General features: G+C 38.3%; 1 long non-coding RNA gene across 1 annotated transcript in view; it reads right to left on the bottom strand.

The window, feature by feature from the left end:
* Positions 1–12369: 12369 nt before the first annotated feature.
* LOC148129749 (uncharacterized) overlaps positions 12370–23729 on the bottom strand; it is a 73843-nt gene continuing 62483 nt past the window's right edge. The window contains exon 4 of the long non-coding RNA XR_015750715.1: positions 12370–12846. This is a non-coding gene — a long non-coding RNA (uncharacterized LOC148129749). The remainder of the gene's footprint in view (positions 12847–23729) is intronic.

Raw genomic sequence — 23729 nt, forward strand, 5'->3', positions numbered from 1 at the left:
TTTCCCTTCCCCCCATTGCTTTTCTATTTACTTTGTATTTTGTATTTTATAATATTTTATAACGCAATTAAAAAACGTGAAACACAACAAATGTCTTGCTTAACAACATAAATTCGGGCCTCCGTTGCATCTGTAAGTCAAGAATGACCTGCACTTTGTGCAAAGTCAGAAAACAGCTCTACTCCGGACTCAGCTTTAATCCTTTTGGGGAACTGAGCCCTTTGCTGTCTGAATATCTTCTGGACAAGGATTTTCCTCAGCCACTTGACACCACAGAGGGATAAAGCACCCTGGGGTGAGATTTCATCCATATTTCATTCCTGCTTTTGCGTGGCCACTTCCAGCCGCCTGCTAAGCTCCTGCCCTGCAACCCTTCCTCAGCCTTCTCAGGAACGATCTGTTTATACCCCATATGGTTCCTGGGTTGTGAAGCGACATAAAAAGCACAAATGAAGCGCCGGGCTTGCTGTTTTCCTTCCTGCTGGGTGCAATGAAGCCGGAAAGCACTTCCTACTCGGTAAAACAACGTCTTTTGCAAATTACCTTGAGGTACCTGAAGCCAAATGTGGCCAAGGGAGCAATTTTCTCCTGCTTTACATTGTCTGTTTAGAGCTGTTACCGTCCCCCTGCTGTGTTCTTTTAACAAGTACATCACTGAAATAAAATTTAAAAAACATATAAAAGAACTCCAATTCTGTATAGAGTATTTTTTTTTTTAATTCTTGAGCAAGCAAGAGAATCTTTGTAATGGTACCACATATTCGTGCAGAAGTTCTTTTTGGTTCTCTCCCTATGTGGTTTCTTTCTTTCTTTCTTTCTTTCTTTCTTTCTTTCTTTCTTTCTTTCTTTCTTTCTTTCTTTCTTTCTTTCTTTCTTTCTTTCTTTCTTTCTTTCTCTCTCTCTCTCTCTCTCTCTCTCTCTCTCTCTCTTTCTTTCTTTTCTTTCTTTTTTTCATTCATTTTCTTTCTTCTTCCTCCCTCCCTCCTTCCTTCTCTGTCTATCTGTCTGTCATATATATTCATCTAGCCAGCACTTATCTGTCTCTCTACTTATCGATCGATCAATCGATCAATCTATCCATCTGTCTAGAATTTGTCTGTCTATCCGTCTATCTATCTGTCAACTATCAATCTATTCATCCATCATGTATCTAACTATCCATCATCTATCTATGTCCATCATCTAGCCAGCCAGCAAGCCAGCCAGCCAGCATCTATGTCTGCCTATCTATCACCTATTCATCCATCTATCCATCCCATAACTATCTACCTATCCATTACCTGTCTATCTGTCTGTGTGACTGACTGGCTGACTGACCATCTACCATCTATCTTGTCCTTCATCTTTAGAGCTACCAAAAAAGAAAAGTTCTTCTTTATTGATTGATTCCCTAGTTTTTCTTTAGAAGGGACTCCTGAATAATAGTCTTCCTCCTGTTATAACCCCTCAACAACAACCCTGTGAGGGAGGCTGGATTGAGAGTTGGTGGTTCATTCCGAGTCATCCAGGTCCAGCTTCTCTGCCTCAGTATGAACTCAAAGTTGGGCCATGCTAACATCAGTGAACACTTCTCATTAATCCTACAATATAACTATAATACCTTTCTAGAGGTAACATATGGAAACTATCATAGCTTAATACAGGGCAGGCAAACTGCAAGTTGGTCAGCTCTGGAGTTTAATTTTTTTATTGTTGTTATTTAGGAGATAGGAGTTTATCTTAATGCTTGTGTCATGAACCCAATATTTTGTTCTGTCTTTTTTTTTTTTTTTTTCCAAAATATTCTGCTTCCTGTTGGGCTCAGTCAGCTTTCAATTCATCTTGTTTAGAATCCTACAATCGGAATCCTTATTAAAATAGATGAAGCAGTTTAGAAGGATACAGGAATGCTTCGAAACGGGAGGTCCACAGTTTCGTGGTTCTTTTTTAAAAAAAAGCAGATTTCAGTTTCATTTTGAGGGACTGCCACAAACAGGAGGGGGTCAAATTATTCTCCAAAGCACCAGAAGGCAGGAGAAGAAACAAGGGTTCGAAACTAACCAAGGAGAGAAGCAACCTGGTATTAAGGAGAAACTTCCTAACAGTGAGGACAACTAACCAGTGGAACAAATTGACTTCAGAAATTGTGGGTGCTTCATCACTGGAGGTTTTAAAGAAGAGTCTAGACAGTCACTTATCTGAGATGATATAGATTCTCCTGCTTGAGCAGGGGGATGGACTAGAAGACCTCCAAGGTCCCTTCCAGCTCCTATTCTATTCTATTCTTATTCTTATTCTATTCTTATTCTTATTCTATTCCATTCTTATCCTTATTCTATTCTTATCCTATTCTTATCCTATTCTTATTCTGTTCTTGTTCTTATTCTATTCCATTCTTATTCTTATTCTATTCTTATCCTATTCTTATCCTATTCTTATTCTTATTCTGTTCTTGTTCTTATTCTATTCCATTCTTATCCTTATTCTATTCTTATCTTATCCTATTCTTATTCTTATTCTGTTCTTGTTCTTATTCTATTCCATTCTTATTCTTATTCTATTCTTATTCTATTCTTATTCTATTCTTATTCTATTCTTATTCTTATTCTTATTCTATTCTTGTTCTTATTCTATTCTATTCTTATTCAATTCTATTCTTATTCTATTCTATTCTATAAATCATTACTAATAATTAAAAATGTTCTATTCTATTCTTATTCTATTCTATTCTTATTCTATTCTATTCTTATTCTATTCTATTCTATTCTATTCTTGTTCTTATTCTATTCTTATTCTATTCTATTCTTATTCTATTCTATTCTTATTCTATTCTATTCTTATTCTATTCTAGTTTTCGTTCTTGTTCTATTCTATTCTATTCTATTCTATTCTATTCTATTCTATTCTATTCTATTCTATTCTATTCCTGTTCCATTCCAATTATGCTATGCTATGCTATGCTATTCAACTCTTGCCTGGTTGTTGACACTCCCATATCATAAATACATTCATGTGGATCTATTGGGGAGGTTTCCTGTTTTTCTTTCCTGAATTTGACGTCTTCAAAATGCAAACTGCTCTGTTTGTCAACAGAGGGAGCCCTTCAGGGAAAAAAAAAAAACCTCATTCAACACGCAAAGAGGAAGACTTCATAAATATGGAAATGTAAAGATCTAAATTGCCACTGCTCTGATTTGTTTGTTTTTCCCAGATCAGAGAGCAGGAAATTGGCACAGGTTGTTCAAGAAATCAGGAAAGGGAAGGAAGGGAAAGGAAAAGATTTTCTGGGTATTATGGAATGCTAGGGATTTATTTGCTCTGGATTGGTACATTTAAGGGAGACTTTCTCCTGATCGGCCCAAAATGAATAACTCAAATCCCTTCCATTATCAGGTTTAGTCTGACTGTCAGCCTGGTCATTATGGCTTAATCAACTGATCAGTTTTAAATAAACCATGATTTAGTGTGATGTGAGAACATAATCATTGGAAAGAAGAACCGTATTCCCGGTCACTATAGCTAATGATTAGTACTGCCAGGTGAGGGTTGTTAGAATAGAATAGAATAGAATAGAATAGAATAGAATAGAATAGAATAGAATAGAATAGAATAGAATAGAATAGAATAGAATAGAATAGAATAGAAAATATGGAATGGGATGGGATGGGACGGAATAGAATAGAATAGAATAGAATAGAATAGAATAGAATAGAATAGAATAGAATAGAATAGAATAGAATAGAATAGAATAGAATAACAACAGAGTTGGAAGGGACCTTGGAGGTCTTCTAGTCCAACCCCCTGCCTTGGTAGGAAACCCTACACCACTTCAGACAAATGGTTATCCAATCTCTTCTTAAAAACTTCTGGTGTTGGAGAATTCACAACTTCTGGAGGCAAGGAGTTCCATTGATTAATTGTTCTCACTGTCATGAAACTTCTCCTTAGTTCTAGGTTGTTCTCTCCTTGATTAGTTTCCACCCATTGCTTCTCATCCTGCCTTCAGGTGCTTTGGAGAATAGCTTGACCTCCTCTTCCTTGGGGCGGCCCCTGAGAGTTGTATTATGTATTATAAGAGTTGTAATCCAAAATTATGAGATGATGAGAGTTGTAATCCAAACTATCAGTGAAAGAGCCAGAATGGGAAAGGCCTGTTAAATCAGTCAGTTGGGACTCTCTTGCGTACATCTTGCTTATGTTGTAGTCCTCGACTTACAACAGTTCATTTAGTGACCATTCAAAGTTGCAACAACAGCACTGAAAAAAGTGACTGATGACCGTTTTTCACAGTTATGACCTTTCCAGCATCCCCATGGTCATGTCATCAAAGTTCAGATGCTTGGCAACTGGTTCATATTTATGATCATTGCTCTGTCCAAAAGTCATGTGATCACATTTTATGACCTTCACAAATTCACTTAACAATGAAGGCAAGAAAGATCATAAAGTGGGATAGAATTCACCTAACAAATGTCTCACTTAACAACAGAAACGTGGGAGTCAATGGTGGTCATAAGTCAAGGCCTACCTGCAATTGAGCACCAAATCATATTAAATGTTAAGTAAAAGTGTCCTCTTCTGGGTCATTATTTTAAAATCAAAAGCAGGGTAAAAATAGAATGAATGAATGAATGAATGAATGAAGGAAGGAAGGAAGGAAGGAAGGAAGGAAGGAAGTCAGCATTTTATGATTTTTGCCATGCCAATAGAAGGGTTAACCATGTAATGCTGACATTGAAAATCTTTAATTTTGGATGAATTGCATGTGTAGGAATATCCCACCTCTTTCTCTCTTTTTCTGTCTCTCTCTCTGTCACTGTCTTTCTCTCCATCTCGTTCTCTTCCTATTCTTCTCTTTCTTTCTCGCTCCCTTTTGATGGTTAAAAATAATTCATTCATTTGTGGTAACTCAGAATAGAAATGCAGCAATGTTTGGAATAAACTTACACCACACCCACTCTGTCTGTCTAGTCCTGGAGCTTAAAAATAAGTCTTTTTGAAGGAACTGCCATCTAATTTTTGTTATGAGAAAATCAGGAACAATTTTAGCTGTCTCCCTCTGTTTCATCAACTGTTGATGAAACAGTTTCATCAGTTCTGCAAAACAAAAAACGAAACCCGTAACTTTCAGAGGGCTCAGATAAATTTTCTTTGCAAATACTGTTAACTCCAAGGTTTTTTTTAAAAAAGTTGTTTTCCAAAAACTCTTCAAGTTCCTAGCAATCATCACTTACTAATTGAAACCTCTCTGGCAAACCACTGATAAAGGAAGAGTACCATCTCTCACCATCTCACTGACTTTAAAAAAAGAAAAAGAAAAACCTCTCCAAAAGAAGATTTCCTGTCTAGTGGTCCCTTACATACTTTGCAGTCAAAACCCACAAGGCTTCAGGAACTTAAGACATTAAACTATGTTGCCTTCATGTTTTTTCCCCCCGCTATGCAAATGCTACTGGTTTGGGTTGGATGTGTAAAATGATATTGGCAAAAGGTCCCGAGCTCAGCAGAAACCCACTGGAAGTGGGGGGGGGACGCAACTATTTTCAGAAATGCCTTCTTTCCTTGAAAACAGAAATTGCTTTCATGGGAAGAACTAGCTTGTCCCTATTTGAAGCTGTACAAGTGTTCTTTTCATAGAGGCCATTGAATTTAGAAGCCTGAGGTTCATGGGTGCAGGCATGTTCAACAGAAAAGCAAAATAACACGTACTTTATAATTTTAGCTATATTCCTTTACCTGTTAGAATGAAGATTTAGAAGCATTTCTGATTTATTATGGCTTGTCTATTATTATTATTGTTATTTCTTTTATTCGTTAAACATGCAACTCAAGTCAACTGAACATTTAATAATGTATTGCAAATATCATTGACAGGTGCTGGTGTTGATACGGGTTGCTGCCAGCATCCTAGGTATTGACTAAGTATCTTCTTAAAATGTATATTGTTCTGAGGTGCACAGTGGTTTGCAGTTCCACTGGTGTTATTGTAGGAAGCTGCAATATCTTGATGTAGTTTGTAAAATTCTTGGATATGGTACCAAGTGCCCCTATGACAATGGGTATCAATGGTACATGTTTCATCCATAATCACGTAGTTTTGATGGGAAGGTCATGATATTTCATGATTTTCTCCAGTTCTTTTTCTTCGACTCTGGTGTCTCCTGGTACAGTGATATCAATACATTGTACATTTCAGTTTTTGACACCTGCGATACCTAGCATGTTTTGTTGTTGTCGTCTCAGTACTGTGTGATTTTTTTCTTGCTGCGTGTCTTCAATTCGTACATTACCAGGTATTGCAATGTCAATGAACAAACCCTTTTTCTTTTCAACTATTCTTATATCAGTTGTGTTGTGGGCCAAATGCCTGTCAGTCTGAATTCTGAAGTCCCACAAGATCTTGACTTTTTCATTCTCCAGGACCTTCTCAACCTGATGTTCCCAGTAGTTGTTACTGTACTCAAATCCAAACTTTTGGCACAGTTTCCAGTGAATGATTTTAGCTATGATGATGATGATGATGATGCTTTAGCCTTAAATCCAAATTATACATTTGGAAATAAACTGGCCAATGAGACTGGAGATCTTTTAAACTTCCCAATGTATTAAAATCAATCATAATTTGTTTTTTTCACTGAAACCGCTTGTATTTATATAACTCAATACAAGTAGTACTCAACTTACTACTCATTTAGTGACCATTCAAAGTTACAATGGCACCCAAAAAAGTAACTTAGGACCAACATTCACAATCATCACTTTTATATCATTCCCATGATCGTGTGATCAAAATTCAGATGCTTGGTAACTAACTCGTATTTATGGCCATTGCTGTGTCTCAATGACATGGGATCTCTTTTTGCGACATTCTGACAAGCAAAGTCAATGGGGAAGCCAGACTCATTTAACAACCAGGTTACTAACTTGTTGATTGCAGTGATTCACTTAACAACTGGGGCAAAAAGGTTATAAAATGGGGCAAAACTCACTTAACAAATGTCTTGTTTAACAACAGAAATTTTGGGATTAATTGTATAACAATTAATCCCAAAATTTCTGTTGTTAAACGAGACATTTGTTAAGATGAGTCATAAGATGAGGAATACCATAAGATGAGGACTACCTGTACAAAAAAATTTTCCTTGCATGGACCACCTACCGTGCATCATCTTTCATTAGTAATGAAATATTGCTAGTGAATTAGTGATATATACTCATTATCTAATCTACTAAACAAAGGTATGTTGAGGATTGAAAAGACAAAGGGAGAATTAGAACTCTAAATAACAACGATAATAAAGATATATTTAAAAAATGGGGAAAACACTCAATAGGAACAGACAGAAGCATCTTCTCATCTTCGTTTAACAACCCCATAATCCCTTGTGAGGTGGAATCTGAATGGAGCTAGCAGAGTGTTTACTGGCCGGATGCCCTTCCTGTCACCAATGCGGAGTTTTGTTCAGCAGATACATCCTCATTGTGCCCATCGAGAGAAATATCTGCCTTTACCTAGAATCGAACTCACAGACTCCTGATTGTGAGGCAAGAGCTCCACCTCTAGGCCACCACACCAGGAATGGACAATAATCGCAACTCATTAATTACAAATCCCTACAAATAGAAAGTCTGGGGCAAAAGAAAGCAAAGACAGTGCCCATAGTAATAGGGCAATCCCAAAATGTCTGGAACACCACTTGCATCCCAGTGGCATTGACCAAATCACTATCAGTCCATTGCAAAGGACAGCTTTATTTGGAACAGATTATATCCTGCAACATAACTTGAATACCTTAAATCAACAGGATTCAGGAGGTGGATAAAAATGCCAAATGCTTTACTGCTGGCACTTGGCCCCCATAAGACTGGCTAAGATTTACCCAAATTTAGATTCAAAATGTTGGAAATGTGGACAAAAACAAGGTACCTTCTATCATATGTGGTGGTTATGCCCTGAAGCAAAAAATATATGCTGGAAGGAAATACAAAAATGGATTCAGGATTTAACTGGAAGTCAAATAGAATTTACCCCGGAATTATTTTTTCTAGGGGTAATTAAAGGAAAATACAATAAAAGGGCAAAATATTTGGTGCTACATATAACAACAGCTGTCAGGATAGCCCTTGCGCAATGTTGGAAGAAACAATACATACCATCCGAAAGCCTAATTATCAAAAAAAGTTTTGAGTGTGCAGAAACGGATAAGATGACTATCGAATTAAAAGGGAAAAGAAGATTCTGAATTTTATGCAATATGGGAGAAATAGTATGACTGGATAAAAGATAGAAATAAGAAAAGAAAATATATTAGATAGATGTAAAAGGTATAAAAATAGAATGTATGGATTATATTAGATATGGAAAGTAGTTGTATAAAAATTGTCACAGCACTGTTTAATATTGATTGAGATATGTAAAAAAAAAAATTCCATAAAAATAATTTTTAAAAAATGCCAAATGCAGTAGAAACATCTGGCTAACTAAGTAACCAACCATAATAGTGTCGTAACAAAGCCATCTTGGATGGCACTTAAGAAGAAATCTGAACTTTGACAAAATTTCCACCTGTCAAGTGTAATAGGCCAAACTCCTTGGATTTGCACGCACATTACACCAATATATTATAGCATCCTACGTTCCTAGGGATGAACTTGATGGGTGTGAAGGTGAACAGCAGCTAAAGAACTGGTAGCTGTGATTTTACATGGTTGAATGCCTATGGAGATTCTCAGCCATCCAGGTGGTGATTGTCCCAAAGGTGCTTTTTTTCTAGAGAATTTCTGGTTTTTCTTTGAAGACATGTCACTTCTCATCCAAGAAGCTTCTTCAGCTCTGAGTGGATGGTGAGGAATAGAAAGATTTCAACCAGGGGTGGGATTCAAAAATTTTAACAACCGGTTCTGTGGGCATGGCTTAGTTGGTGGGTGTGGCTTGGTGGTCATGTTATTGGCTGGGTGTGGCCAACTCAATATCACTCACATCGAGGCACGCATCTCCTCCCCTGACTGTGGGGATGCTGCAACAGTCATAAGTGTGAAAAATGGTCATAAGTCACTTTTTTCAGTGCCATTGTAACTTTGAATGATCACTCCACACAAGCAAAGTACCAGCAAAGGAAGGAAAAACAACTCCAGAGAAGTTCCAGAGACAGGAAGTCTAGTCCTGCCAAGAATGTAATAAGGGTCAACGGAGAGACAGTTTCTGTAAGTAACACCAGAATGTTTCCTTCCTGCCTTCCTTACAGGATTAGGCCAGTAATTTCTTCTAACAACCGGTTCTCCGAACTGCTTAGAATGTTAACAACCGGTTCTAGCGAATAGGTTCGAACTGGTAGAATCCCACCCCTGATTTGACTCCTTGCAGACAGCTGGTCATTTGCATCCTTTTAGAGGGTCATTGAGGCCGCTTGGAGGTTTATCTGTATTCTCAGGGTTACTTGAGTGGTCAAATGGGTGTGGAGCCTTTTTGGAACTGTTGAAAGGACTGTGTTGTAGATTGGAGATAGGTGAAGTTGTATCCCTCCCCTTCTGTTGAGAGAGCGCATTTTACATTGTTGTGTCTATAATAACAATAACAGAATAACAGAGTTAGAAGGGACCTTGGAGGTCTTCTAGTCCAACCCCCTGCTCAGGCAAGAAACCCTATACCCTATATTATATAATATATAACCTAAGAACTCATATGTTTTTACCTCTAGGACTATAGGTAACTTAATTGGTTGAAAAACATATGATTTAAGTTGGGCAGTTGGTAGTAATTTCCCCCTAATAAAATTTGTTCTGATCCGTGGTTCTGATCTATCCGGGACAATCATTTTCAAAAAGAATGGATGTGTTAAAACAACAATCATAAAATGAAATGACTTGTAAATAAAAAACCCTTGAATGACAAAGCTACCACAACGATATCTGCCACAGCTGGTCTTCTTCCAAAACAACAAGAGAAGCTCATTTTCTCATGGTGTAGAAAATGTCTTGTATGAAATAGTCCTCTGGGTATATTTTATTTATTTTTATTTATTTATTTGATTTGTCAATCGCTTACAAGATAATAAGTATAAGTATAAACATGAGTAAGAATACAGGAAATAGGTACAAATAAATGGGGACAATAAGGATAGGGATGGTAGGCACTATGGTGCACTCATGCATGCCCCTTAACAGACCTCTTAGGAATGGGGTGAGGTCAAGAGTGGTTAGTTTGAGGTTAAAGGACTGGGGGTTAGAGGATGTAACAACAGAGTCAGGTCGTGCATTCCAGGCATTGACCACTCTGTTGCTGAAGTCGTACTTTCTGCAATCAAGTATGAAGCAGTTTACGTTGAGTTTGTATCTATTGTGTGCTCTTGTACTGTTGTGATTGAAGCTGAAGTAGTCATTGACTTGTAGGACATCGTAGCAGATAATTTTGTGTGCTACGCTTAAGTCTAACCATAGGCGGCGTAGTTCAAGGTTGTCCAAGCCCAAAATCTCAAACATGATGATACAGGGTATTCTGTTGCGAAGCAGAGGAGTGCAATACTCTTCTTGTGAAATACTTCTGGACTCGCTTGATTGTATTAATGTCCGTATAGGAAGCAGAAGTTGTTTTCTTTAAAATATCTCAGGAGGAGGAGGAATGTAGCACTAAATATTGAATTTCACTTTTTCTTTCTTTCGTTTCCTGTTTCCCCCTCTTCTCTTAATTCACAATAAACAGGCCTGCTGAAACATGAAATTATTTTTTTCACCAAGAGACCCAAACTTACGTGAGATACACCAGATAAGAGACAGCACAAAATCCATCACTGCAGGCAGGCATTTGTTAGGTGTTCACGAAATTTCTTATTTCAATGTCTCCATAGGACTTTTCAAAGGGTCAGATCTTAATAAGTATTTTCACCTAAGAGGTTTCAACAGCAGAGCCAACTGTGTTCTTCTACAGGGTCCTTATTTGAATTGACCCTTTCATCCCCAAAAGGGCTATTGTAGAATTGGATTGTGTGCCAAATGGTTCCAACAATCCAATAGGTTCAAGGAATTCTAGCATCTTGGTCTACAGCAAGAGTCATCAGCTCAACTCTTAGACCAAGGGTCTTCAAACTTGGCAAGTTTAAGATTTGTGGACTTCAAACTCCCAGAATTCCTGAGCTAGCATGACTGGAGGAGGAATTCTGGGAGTTGAAGTCCACAAGTCTTAAAGCTGTCAAGTTTGAAGACCCCTGTCTTAGACTGTCTATGGTCCATAGCTTCATTTTGGGGGCCTCCTGAAATCCTTCAAGAACTTGCTGCTGAAAATGGTGTGGAACATGATAATGTTCAGTAACAGCCTGGTTAAAATAAGCCAATTTAAGTTCATCACAAAATAACTTTACTAAATATATAAACATACATATATACATACATATCCCCCAACACAGAAAGAAATGAATCAAAGATTTTGGTTCTATAAATACATCTAATCACACTCCTGATGATAAGTGACTGTTTCTTTTGTTTTATAACAGAATTTATAACAATTTGATTTTTGTTCTAACTAGGCAATGCCTTTTAGATAGCTGACTTCCCCACATCCTCTAGTTTGATGAAGGGTTGTGTATTGTTTTAATTGTGCATTGCGCTGTTTGTTTAGTGTCTTTTTATTTCTGTGGGTTGCATTGATTGGTCATTAATTGCAATAAAAACAGGCAGAGAAGCATTCCTACCACGTCTTTCTAGGTTGTTGTTGTTGTTTTTTTGTTTAAAAGTGTGTCTTCCCAGCACAATTATGTCGCACAGTCCTGTGATACTCAGTTTTTATTTTTATTCTTTTAAGGCACAGCAGGGATTGGAGACAAAGCTGAAAGCTTTAAAAATGATGTTCATCATGGAGAAAATTGATGCCCTCCTCGTCTCCTCTCACATACAATACTAAAATCCGAAATCGCTCGCTGAAATAGATTTATAATAGGTTTGGGAGAGAATAATCTGCAACTAATTTATTATTATGGAATTTTCTGTTCCAAAAATGCATTGCCTTGGATGAAGGTCCAGAGCAATGAAGCCAATTGGTGGAAAACAGGACAGCTGTTAGTGTGATCTAAAAAACAACAACATGTAGCATCAAAAGAACGCCACTGAATTCCTAGTGTTGAAAAGTGTGACAGTGAGAGAAGGGAATTGCCCAGTGGACATTCAATAAACATCTCCAGGACCTGATGAACCTTTGGTAGGAGATCCAGGAGTTGACAAATGGATCTTGGGCCTATTCCAACGGACATGTCCTTGTGTTTTGATGTTTATATTGCAGTTCTGCCACTCAACTCAGTTACCCCAGCTTTACAACTGACTGCTAAATAAGATTTGGATGGTGAACGGGTGAAATGATCTCACCAAGCTGTTGAAACTGTCACACAAACCACTGTGCTTCATCAGGAACTGTGGACAGCCAGGGATGCAGACTGAATGATGGATAGAGGTGTAACCAAAGACACAGTAACTTCTCCACGTTAGGATTGGGTAGCTAATACATTAAAATAAATAAAATCACTTCCACCTTGTCTGCTTTAAAGGATACTTCAAAACATCACCAGCAGAAATGATAAAGCGCCTTGGAAAATGTGGAAGACTCTCTTGTGAGAAGGTGGATTTACAGAAAAGAATACGGAATAACAGAAGTGGAAGGGATTTTGGAGATCTTATAGTCCAACCTCAGGGAGAAGGCCCTATACCATTTCAGACAAATGGTTGTCCAGTCTCTTCTTCAATGCCTCCAGTGATGGAGCAGCCACAATTTCTGAAGGCAAACTGTTCTCTTGATTCATTGACGTCAGGAATTTCTCCTTAGTTCTAGGTTGGATCTCTCCTTGATAAGTTTTCATCCATTGCTTCTTGTCCGGTCCTCAGGTGCTTTGGAGAGTATATATAATGTGAGAGAGGAAGGGAAGGAGAGAGAGAGAGAGAGAGAGAGAGAGAGAGAGAGAGAGAGAGAGAGAGAGAGAGAGAGAGAGAGAGAGAGAGAGAATTAAAATTATAGTATATTATAGTACAAACATATTGTTCCAGTCCAAGTTTAAAGCATCGATTGCGCATAGCAGTTGGCATTTCAGGATAATAAACAGACATCTATCTAACAGATGTTCACATTCTCAAACATGGGAGTACATGCAAACTTAATACGTATACAGTAGCTGACTAATGTCACAAGTTTTTCAAACTGTTAGTACATTTTCTTTTTCTTCTCTTTCTTTTTCTTTTTCCCTTTTTCTTTTCTTCTTTTTTTTCATTTTTTTTCTCCCCCGCCCCCCTTCCAGCCCCCCTCACTCTCACCTGCTTCCATGTGTAAGTCATGGCTGGCAATTGAGGGGGGTTGGGTGGGAACCAGGTTCTCTTGTGAAAAAAATAGGCGCATGACTGCACACAGTTCCTGAGGCAGAAGCACGGAGAGGAAATAAAACTTGTTCCTGGAAGTTTCTTAATAGCCAGATTTATTGGTTGCTTGCAACATGTTACCTGGCCACAGCTGGCATTCTCAGATCTCATTAGACACCCTGTTTTCAGTTGAAGTGACCAGTTTTAAGAATAGAATTACACAGAGCCACAGACCCAAATGATGGAAGAAGAAAAATGGAAGTGATGTACTATGGTGTCTTCATAATACACAAAAAGGGGTTCTCCAACATGGTGGCTCAGTGGTTAAGACGCTGAGCTTGTCGATTGAAAGGTCAGCAGTTCAGTGGTTCAAATCCCTAGCGCCGTGTAACGGAGTGAGCTCCTGTTACTTGTCCCAGCTTCTGCCAACCTAGCAGTTCGAAAGTACGTAAAAAATGCAAGTAGAAAAATAGGGACCACTTTGGTGGGAAGGGAACAGTGCTCCGTGCACCTTTGGTGTTTAGTCCTGCTGGCCACATGACCACGGAGACGTCTTCGGACAGCGCTGGCTCTTCAGCTTTGTAACGGAGATGAGCACCGCCCCCTAGAGCCGAAAATGACTGGCATATATGTGCAAGGGGAACCTTAGTTTCTTGGGGGAAGGATTGAGACAGAAAGAAGCAGTACAGTTAGTCCTCAACTTATGACCACAATTGAGGCCAAAATTTCTGTGGTTAAGCGAGGCACATGTTAAGCAAGTTTTGTCCCATTTTACGACTTTTCTTGCCACGGTTGCTGAATGAATCACTGCACTTGTTAAGTTAGCAACGCAGTTATTAAGTGAATCTGGCTTCCCACTTGTCAAAAGGTCGCAAAATGGGATCACACGACCCTCAGACACCACAATGGTCAAAACTACAAGCCATTGCCAAGCATGTGAATTTTGATCCCCTGATCCTGAGATACCACAAAAGTGGTAAGTGTGAAAAGGGGCCACAAGTTCACTTTTTCCCAGTGCTGTCATAATTTTGAAGGGTCACCTAATGAACAGTTGCAAGTTGAGGACCTGCTCTGTATACTGGTATCTCAACACACAAGAAAGAGATTTTGTTTAAAAAAAAAAAAAAAGGGTCTCAGGATGGATTAAATAAGATGAACAATGGAGGAGGAAGGAGAGTCACACACTGGATGACCTCCCGCCCCTGAAGCTCGGTGAGCTGCTGATTTCGCACACAACTTGCTAACCTTTCCCAGCTGGATTCCTGCAGCAACAAAGTCCGCCTCGATTCTACCCCCAACTGCAGGCCAAACACACCATGCCGAGCTTAATCCAAAGAAAGAAGCCAAAATTGGCTTTTTGACTGCCGTGTGAACCCTCCAGTATGTGTGTGTGTGTGGGGGGAGACACAACACAACTGGAGTCTTTACCCCATCCCACCCCATTCATTTGCAGCCCCAGAATCCACTGCACTGCCAAGATTCATTTTTCCTGAGACTGGAAACGTGAACATTATTGGGTAGCTCTAAGATAAATACATTTTGATAGAACTTAGAATAACAGGGCTGGAATGGACCTTGTAGGTCTTCTAGTCCATCCACACACCCCCTCAACCCAAGCAGGAGACCCTACACCATTTCTGACAAATGGCAGTTCAGTCTCTTCTTGAAAGCCTTTAGGGATGAAGCTCCCACAACTTCCAAAGGCAACTTCTGTTCCATGGGTTGATTGTTCTCACTGTCATAAAATGTCTCCTTATTTCCAGGTTGAATCTCTCCTTGATCAGTTTCCATCCATTATTCCTTGTCTGACCTTCAGGTGCCTTGGAAAATAGTTTGATCTCTTCTCTGTGGCAGCCCCTCAAATATTGGTAAACTGCTATCATGTCTCCCCTGGTCCTTCTCTTCACTAGACTGGCCAAGCCCAGTTCCTGCAACCGTTCATCGTATGATTTAGTCTCCAATCCTCTAATCTGAACTAGATTGGGTTGTTTCTGTGCGTCATTATAGAACAGGGGTCACCAAACTTTTGGACCTCAGGGACCACCAAACTCATAATTTCAAAACCAAGATACCACTAACTGGTTCTGTGGGCATGGCCTAATTTGTGGGTGTGGCTTGGTGGTCATGTGATTGGCTGGGCATGGCTTGTATGTAAATATTATAAATATTTATGTAAATATTGAATTTTTTTTATTAAAAAAGAGCAACTTTTACCCAAAATCAGGCAAAGCAGGCAGGCAAATTGAATTGCTCACATAATCACAGATTCATTCAGAGATCTATCTATCTGCCATTGGCTTGCTCAGTCTGACACATAAAATTTGCTTGCAAGCAAGCTAATAAAATTTGCTAGCAATATATGTCTGTATATGCATATTTTTTATTTATATTTTTGTCATGTTTATGTAGTGCATATTGGAAGTGGAGATCCTTGTCTGGCCTTCAGGTGCCTCTAGTCTAAACTCCTTGCTCAAGCAGGAGACCCTGTACTATTCTGGACAAATGGTTGTTTAGTCTCTTCTGGAAAATTTCCAATGTTGGAGTGTCCTCAACTTCTGGTGTCAAGCCATTCCACTGATTAATTGTTCTCATTGTCAGGAAAATTTCTCCTTAGTTCGAGGTTGGGTCTCTCTTTAATCATAAAATATTTAAGGACAATCTTGATGCCCAATAAATCTCCCAGACCACAATGTAAAATCTCGAGCTGATGTAGCCCCACCCATATGTCTTCTGCATTGTCCCACCCAGGGCAAACCATAATACCTGAGACTGTTGAATGGTTGAAAAGTCATTTCTCTTAATGCTCATTCACCTTGCCTGGTTTGAATAAGCCTTGAGGTTGTATACCTTTAGACCTCAACAGATGCTGTAAACATCAGAAGAGATGGTCCTTTCAATTCTCTTTAGGTTCTGCCAGGCACAACGATTCTACTCATTGCCCATGCCTTTCTATGCTTCCCAACTGGTACACCAGAACAACTTTGGCATCTTTAAGTTGTGTGGTCTTCAATTCCCAGAATTCCCCAGCTTAAATCATAAACACTATTTAAATCTGGGTGTTTGTTGGGACCAGCCTTGCAAGAATAGCAAGACTCAGAATGACACTTTATTGGCTGTGATTTGCATATGTTAGTTGAGAATTGCAAAATGTGAACAGCTAAAAACTGAACTGCAGTTATTCCCTCCTACCATTGCTAATCAAAAGTAACTGCTGTAACCAAAGAACAAGGAGAAAATAATTTCAACTGAATGGCTGCATCACTGGGAATTCTGAAGCCCAATGATGCAGGAATATGATCAGTGCAACTTGATAGTCCACGTTGCAATGTTGTTGTAGCAGCTTGAATTATGTTACTCATGTGTCTCAAAATTTATCAGGGTCCTTCACATCTTCTTCTCTCCAAGGTTTTTCTTTAGATGGAGGTTTATGAATAGAAAAAGTGCAGAGAAGAGCAACCAGGGTGATTAGGGGACTGGAGACTAAAACATGTGAAGAACGGTTGCAGGAACTGGGGCATGGCTAGTCTAGTGAAGAGAAGGACCAGGGGAGACAGGAGAGCAGTGTTTCAATATTTGAGGGGCTGCCACAGGGAGGAAAGGGTCAAGCTGTTTTCTAAAGCACTTCTAGGCCAGACAAGGAATAATGGATGGAAACTGAAGAAGGAAAAATTCAATCTGGAAATAAGGAGAAACTTTCTGACAGTGAGAACAACCAACCAATGGAACAGCTTGCCCTTGGAAGTTGTGGGAGAGCCATCACTGGAAGCTTTCAGGAAGAGATTGGACTGCCATTTGTCAGAAATGGTCTTGGGTCTCCAGCTTTGGACTAGATGACCTACAAGGTCCCTTCCAAATCTGTTAATCTAATCTAATCTAACCTAAGGAAGGAAAGCTGCATTTGCCTTTATTTTTTTAAAAATGTGGATCACTACTGTCACAAAAAAAATGAAGTTTCATCCTCAAGGATTTTGCTCATTAATATTCAATCATAGGACAGATGAACTTGGAGAAAGATGAAAGAGAAAGAGAAAAGGGGACAAGTAACTAAGAGTAGGAATGCAGGCAAACACATCCAGACTTGTATACATCCTCTTTCAGTGGAAAGGAAAACTCATTACTCTGGCTATGTGCGATCCATTTTTCAATTCTGACCACAATCCTTCTTACACGTCCAGTGGAAAAATGCCGAAAGAAAATGCTTTTATCCTCTGCTCTAAATAACCACAAAAATGTGCTGATAATCAGCACCATGGACAGAGTCGGGAGGTCTACCCCATTCTCACCATTTTCCATTCCTTTTTCACTACCAGCATTCTAGTTTACCATTACTCTCCCAGGATCCTAAACCCTAAAAAGATGACACAAACAGAAGCACAGGTACTTTGTTTATATTATTTTAGAAGTCGGAAGGGACAGTTAATGCTCACATAGCGGTTCGCACAATTCCCGAGATTCAATTGTATATCATGCAAACAAATCACAGATGGTTCCATCTTTTTTTCAATCTCCATTTTAAAACAGATTGACCTTATTTGCCATTCACAGGCTAATGTGCAGATTAGGAGGTAGAGGGTTTTTTTAGGGGGGGTGGGGAATAAATGAATAAATAAAGAGTTTGGAGGAATAAAATGCATCCACTGTTTTAAAATGGGTGGGTTTTTCACCTACATTTTTTCAAACTGAAATAAAATGATTTGATGATTTGAAAATCAGATTGTATGAAGTTATGAATGAACACATATGAAACCAAGATGGGACAGAAATGGCTTGTTGTGTTTCTCTGCCTAATACAGATAGACACACTTGTATGCTTTTCATACAAAGTCATAATATATATGTGGTTAATGTTTTGAACTTCAGGGAGGGGGGAAAAGAGGAGGGAGGGAAGCAGAGAGAGAGAAAGAGAGAGAGAGAGGGAGAGAGGGAGAGAGAGAGAGAGAAAGCACAATCTCTGCTAAAACTTCATTACCCTTAATAAACATACTCTAGCACATTCACTGCTATGCTATGAAGTTATCATAAATCACTTTCGAAGTTCACCTGCTCGACATGTGTCCAAATAAGAGCACATAATACAAAACAGGGGAAAATATTTCCAGTGCCATGAATTCATTTATTTATTTTTCTGCGTGTCCCTGAGTTATGCTATCTACCTTTACTGGTGGATCTGAACTGCACAATAAATGGCTGCACATCAGAAGCAGATGTTGGGTTGAAGGAACCTCCAGACTGGTAGACTAACAAGGGGAGGACTTTGTGCTGTGCAGAGGAGGAGCGTTCTAGGAGGATGCAGATAAGAGAGGACTGGACAAATGAGTTGGGCTTGAATGCTTAAAAGATGTAGGAGGAGCATTAACTGGTGATAAGACAAATCCTACTGTTGAATTTGTGGCAGCATTGGAATAATTATAGGATGCAGTGGGAACATTTTGATAACCTCCATAGTTATTATTCATAGGAAAGAGGAAGAACGTGATTGAATTTGGAAGCTTCGTGTAGTGGACTCTATGTTCTATTTAATTCTGCCTCTGTTTTCCCTCGTATCCGCAACAAAAGCAGTTAGCAATTAAAAAATGATGCTTTTTTTGTTCTTGCAAAGAGGGGATGAGAGATTACAATAAAAGGCTTCCCCAACCTGATTGCAAATGACCTCTTGAATCTTTGCCTTTTAATCTTTTAATCTTTTTTGGCCAAAGCTTTCTTACAGCCCCCACATCCATGGACCTTGCCAGGGACAATTTAGATAAACTATCAATCCTAACTCTGGGGATAAAGCCCTTTAAAAAGAACAATGCTGATATATTTTGTATATATATATACATACATTTTATATATATATATACATACAAAAAAAACCTGGTTTTAACAAGGTTCCACCCTAGCCTGCTTTATGGGAGCCCTGGAGAAAAACTCCCGTCAGATGCTTAGCCCAACAGCATAAATTTGATCTCGCAATTAGTATTCAGCCCAGCATTCTGGATAGAAACCAATGCTGCAGCCAAGAAGTGGTTTAAAACACATAAATCATAGATCAATGACAGAACTCTAAGCACTGGATAGATTACAAAAGTAAGCTTTAGTTAAAAATAGATTAACCATTTCCCTGCAGGAATTCACTTCCCTTTTTTAAAAAGAAAGAAAAGAAAGAAAGAAAACAAAACCCTGCATAGAGTGCTAAGGAAAAAACCTGATCCAAGAGTTCCTTGCGCCTCTGTAATATATGCATGTGGTAGATTAATTGCCTTTTTCCTTGACATTTAACATTCTGGTTAAATAAATGTTGTATCGTGCTATTTGAGAGGAAAATAATATGCACCACAGAGATTTTATTATTATTATTTTCTTCTTCTTTTCTTTCTATCAAGGCAAGCCATGAATCAGCTACAAATATGATGCATTCCAATAACAGTGGCAGCATTGGAATAATTGCAATAGAAATGCATGATTTTTAAAAATGTATGTGGTTTGGGTTAGAATTGTTCAAATAGGACTCTGAAGGGTGTTGTGTGATAATTAAGCAGGTCAATTGTTTTTTTAAAAAATGACTCATTTGTAGAAATGATAACTGGACAAAAAACAGGATTGTTCAACTTAGGAACAGATATGTATCTTTTTTTTAATTGATTGATTGATTTCTTTACATTCTACACCCAGGTAGGCACTGAGGACCAATTCTTCTAACCTTCCTCCTCTTTAATTGTATTGCTTCTTTTTATATTACTATTTTATATTATTCTTTAAGGAGAGCTAAGTCTCAGGGCTGTATAAGGTTATCTCTTTTTCTGTTTTTTTTTAAATTAATTTTTTAAATTTTTTATTTACAACAAGTCCATCTTTCATTTAAACAGTGTGTTGACTGGGTGCATATATCTTGTGCTAGCCATTATAATTAACATACTTTCCTTACCAAAATATCAGTAATCACATTTTCTTTGTAAACCATTGTCGCTTACACATTTTAGCTTTATAATACTCTTAACTTATTTCTCTATACGTTCATCTACTCAATTTTAACTTTATTTTCCAACCACTTCCATTTTGTTTTGAGGAGCGTGGCCATGTCTTTTATTCACCATCAGTGTAAAAATATGCGTGCACTGTGACACACGTTTTAGAAGGATTGCACTCCACTCCCAACTCAAATCATTTTGCTACCAATTTTGAAAAATACATCAAAGAAGGAAACCATTTGTAGCTCAGGGTTAAAGTGAGGGATCCTTGGTGCTCTCTGGGTTTGCTTGTTTTCTTGCAGATGTTTCATTATCCAAACTAAGTAACATCATCAGTGCTAGTAAGGAGTGGGGTTTGCTATCCATTCATAGTCTAGTGCAGGGGTGTCCAACCTTGGCAACTTTAAGCCTGGAGGACTTCAACTCCCAGAATTCCCCAGCCAGCTTTGCTGGCTGGGGAATTCTGGGAGTTGAAGTCCTCCAGGCTTAAAGTTGCCAAGGTTGGACACCCCTAGTCTAGTGGTTTGACCTGTTAGCATTGGTAGGAGTGGTCTTGGAGGTTTGCTGGTTTACTGTTAGCTTGTTTGCCAGCTCCTTAATTGGGGTATTGTTTACTTCTTGATTATTGGTCCAATGTCAATCTTTTGTTAATCTACACTCTTCTGTATGTTGATTGCTGGTAGAAAAGTGTTTTATTCACTTTTTGGCTTGTTGATTATCTCTTTTGCTGTTTATGTCTATGTGTCTATTGATGGCCAATATGTCAGAGTGCCAGGCTTTCAGGAATTATCTAGCCCTTTGGCCTTGGCTTGGTCTAGAATGATCACAGTTTCCCAGTTGAAACTATGGTTAAGTCTGTGCATGTGTTTGGAAATTAAGGAATTTTCATAAAGTCTACTGGCTGCTAGTTGGTATTTATGGATGTCTTCAATTAAAAATGCATCATTGGTAACTTGCAGTGATGTAGAAAAAGGGTTTCAAGGCCATATCTAGAGGAACAAATGTCTCAATCCTAAATTATATGGGTGGATCTCCCAACAGGTGAGATATTATCATTTCTAGATACTGCTAATCTAGAAATACTCCTGTTTGGGCACGCAATTAAACAGACATCAGAGAATATCCAGCCAAATTCCCCAAATGTGAAAAGTAGGTAGTTGTCCTGAAGAACTTTTCAGGATCATAGCTTTTTTCTTTTCTTTTTCAGCCTTAACACAGTGAGATCGGTTTCCCTTTAAATCAAATGAATAAACAAGGAACAAATAAGCACTGCAAGGAAACCAAAGTAGGAAGTAGAAGTCCAAATGTATATGCTGCTTTTTACATTTCAGAATTAATCTAGAGGCTACCTGCTCTCTATAAAATGAAGTTAAAATAATGCCCAATCTATACTTAATGTTAAAATGTTATACCAATAATTTTAGAAGAGAATGTTTTCTTAAAAATATATTATAGTTAAAATAAAAGATTAAAGTTGAATCTTGCCAAAAAAAAAACAAACAGAAAATTATGGAGGATTTTTTTCTTCTTTTTTTAAAATTCATCATGATGAAAACTTTGAAAGAAAAGAATTTCCTTCCTTCTTTCTTTTCTCCTTCCTTCCTCGCTCCCTCCTTGAAGCCATTTTGTGGCCTACATTGAAGCTCTACAATTTCTGTCAAGTTTTTTCTTAAAGTTTATTTTATTTAAGTTTTTTATTAGCTACTTTTTCTCATGTGGTGAAAAATATTTTTTTTTACCTTTTTTTCCTTTTATCACAAATATCAACATTTTACTATTTAAGTTAATGGGGAAGAGGGTGAAGTTTCACTTTATTATTTAATAAAGTTTAATAAAGTTTCACTTTATTTTTAATAAAGTTTGATTTTGGTTTCCTTTTGTGAAATACATGTTTTCTCTCTACCTTCACCTTTTGTTCATAAAATTTCAACCTATATAATAGAATACAGATCAAGGCTTCAGTTGTGACCTCAAATTGAGTACAATTTAAACTTTCATAAATTCTGGCCAATACTGCTAATGATTGTGTTGGCTTATGATTCTGGGGGTTGCAATCCAGATAATTTGAAGTTTACCAGTCTAGTAGACAATATTATGCTGGCCACTAATAAAGTAGACAATATTATCTGTAAACCTTCACAATTTGTTGGGACTCTGAAGATACAGCTGATCAAAGATATTGCTCAGTGCCTCTTTCCTGAAACGCAATTTAATGTAAGTTTGAGACTAAGTTTAAACTGGGGAAATCCACCATTAGTTTAGGATTACAATGTACGATTGGAAGAGGCCACTGAGACTTTACCCAGTATAAGAATCCAATTAAAGCATACCTGATCAATATGTCTCCATTCCCTGTTGGAGCAATTTCAATAAAGCTCCAGGAGCCATTGCTACATTCCTTTTACTGGAATGGCTTTTTTTCCCCCCTAATATTCATTTAAATTTTGTCTTCTTCCAGCCTAAACTCTGTACCCTGCATTCTTGTTGCAGAATCTCATAAGTTGTCCATCAAGTAAAGGTAAAGGTTCCCTTCGCACATCCGTGTTAGTCGTTTCTGGCTCTAGGGGGCGGTGCTCATCTCGGTTACAAAGCCAAAGAGCCAGCGCTAAGTCCAAAGATGTCTCCGTGGTCGTGCAGCTGGCATGACTAAATGCCGAAGGTGCACAAAACGCTGTTCCCTTCCCACCAAAGTAATCCCTATTTTTCTACTTGCATTTTTACATGCTTTCGAACTGCTAGGTTGTCAGAAGCTGGGACAAGTAACGGGAGCTCACTCCATTATGCGGCGCTAGGGATTCGAACCGTTGAACTGCCGACCTTTCTGATCGACAAGCTCGGCATCTTAGCCACTGAGCCACCGCGTCCCTTGTCCATGAAATAGGAACCATCAATTCCTATTATGCTTTACTATTGAACGATTTAGGGATATTTTCAGTTTGCTAATCTCAGATTCCAATCCAAACCCATACATACAATCTTCATCCGGATTATTTATGAATAGATTCTGCAGGAGTGGTTTTTTTCTATTCTCCTGATCATGCCTTTTTGGGTAGCCTTTACTTGACTTCACAGGGAAAGAAGGAAACATCAAGGATCATTTACAATCATGTATCAGAGAGAGAGAGAGAGAGAGAGAGAGACAGAGAGAGAGAGACAGAGAGAGAGAGAGAGAGAGAACCAGGGTTAATTTTTAAAGACACATTTCCTTTGCAGCAACCATGCCCTCCAGTTATTTCAATGTGAAAGGCATTATAAAGCATGTTTCTTTCCTGTTCTTATCCCTTGGTGGCCAGCATAAACATTCCTAATAGAGAGAGCTTTTATCAGCGGTGGGATATTCAGATTTGTAAGCTGCTGAAAATGCTTTTGTCCCTCATGAATGTGGCTAGACCTCAGGAGAAGCCCAGCCTCACAAATCTCCTAAGTGGTGAAAAACGACTTAGTCACCTGTTACAAATGGGGCTGAAATCT

Source organism: Notechis scutatus, chromosome 10 (assembly GCF_049901735.1).
Source record: "Notechis scutatus isolate UNSWTSFEM ecotype Mainland chromosome 10, rNotScu1.2, whole genome shotgun sequence".
In the NCBI taxonomy this organism is placed as follows: Eukaryota; Metazoa; Chordata; class Lepidosauria; order Squamata; family Elapidae; genus Notechis; species Notechis scutatus.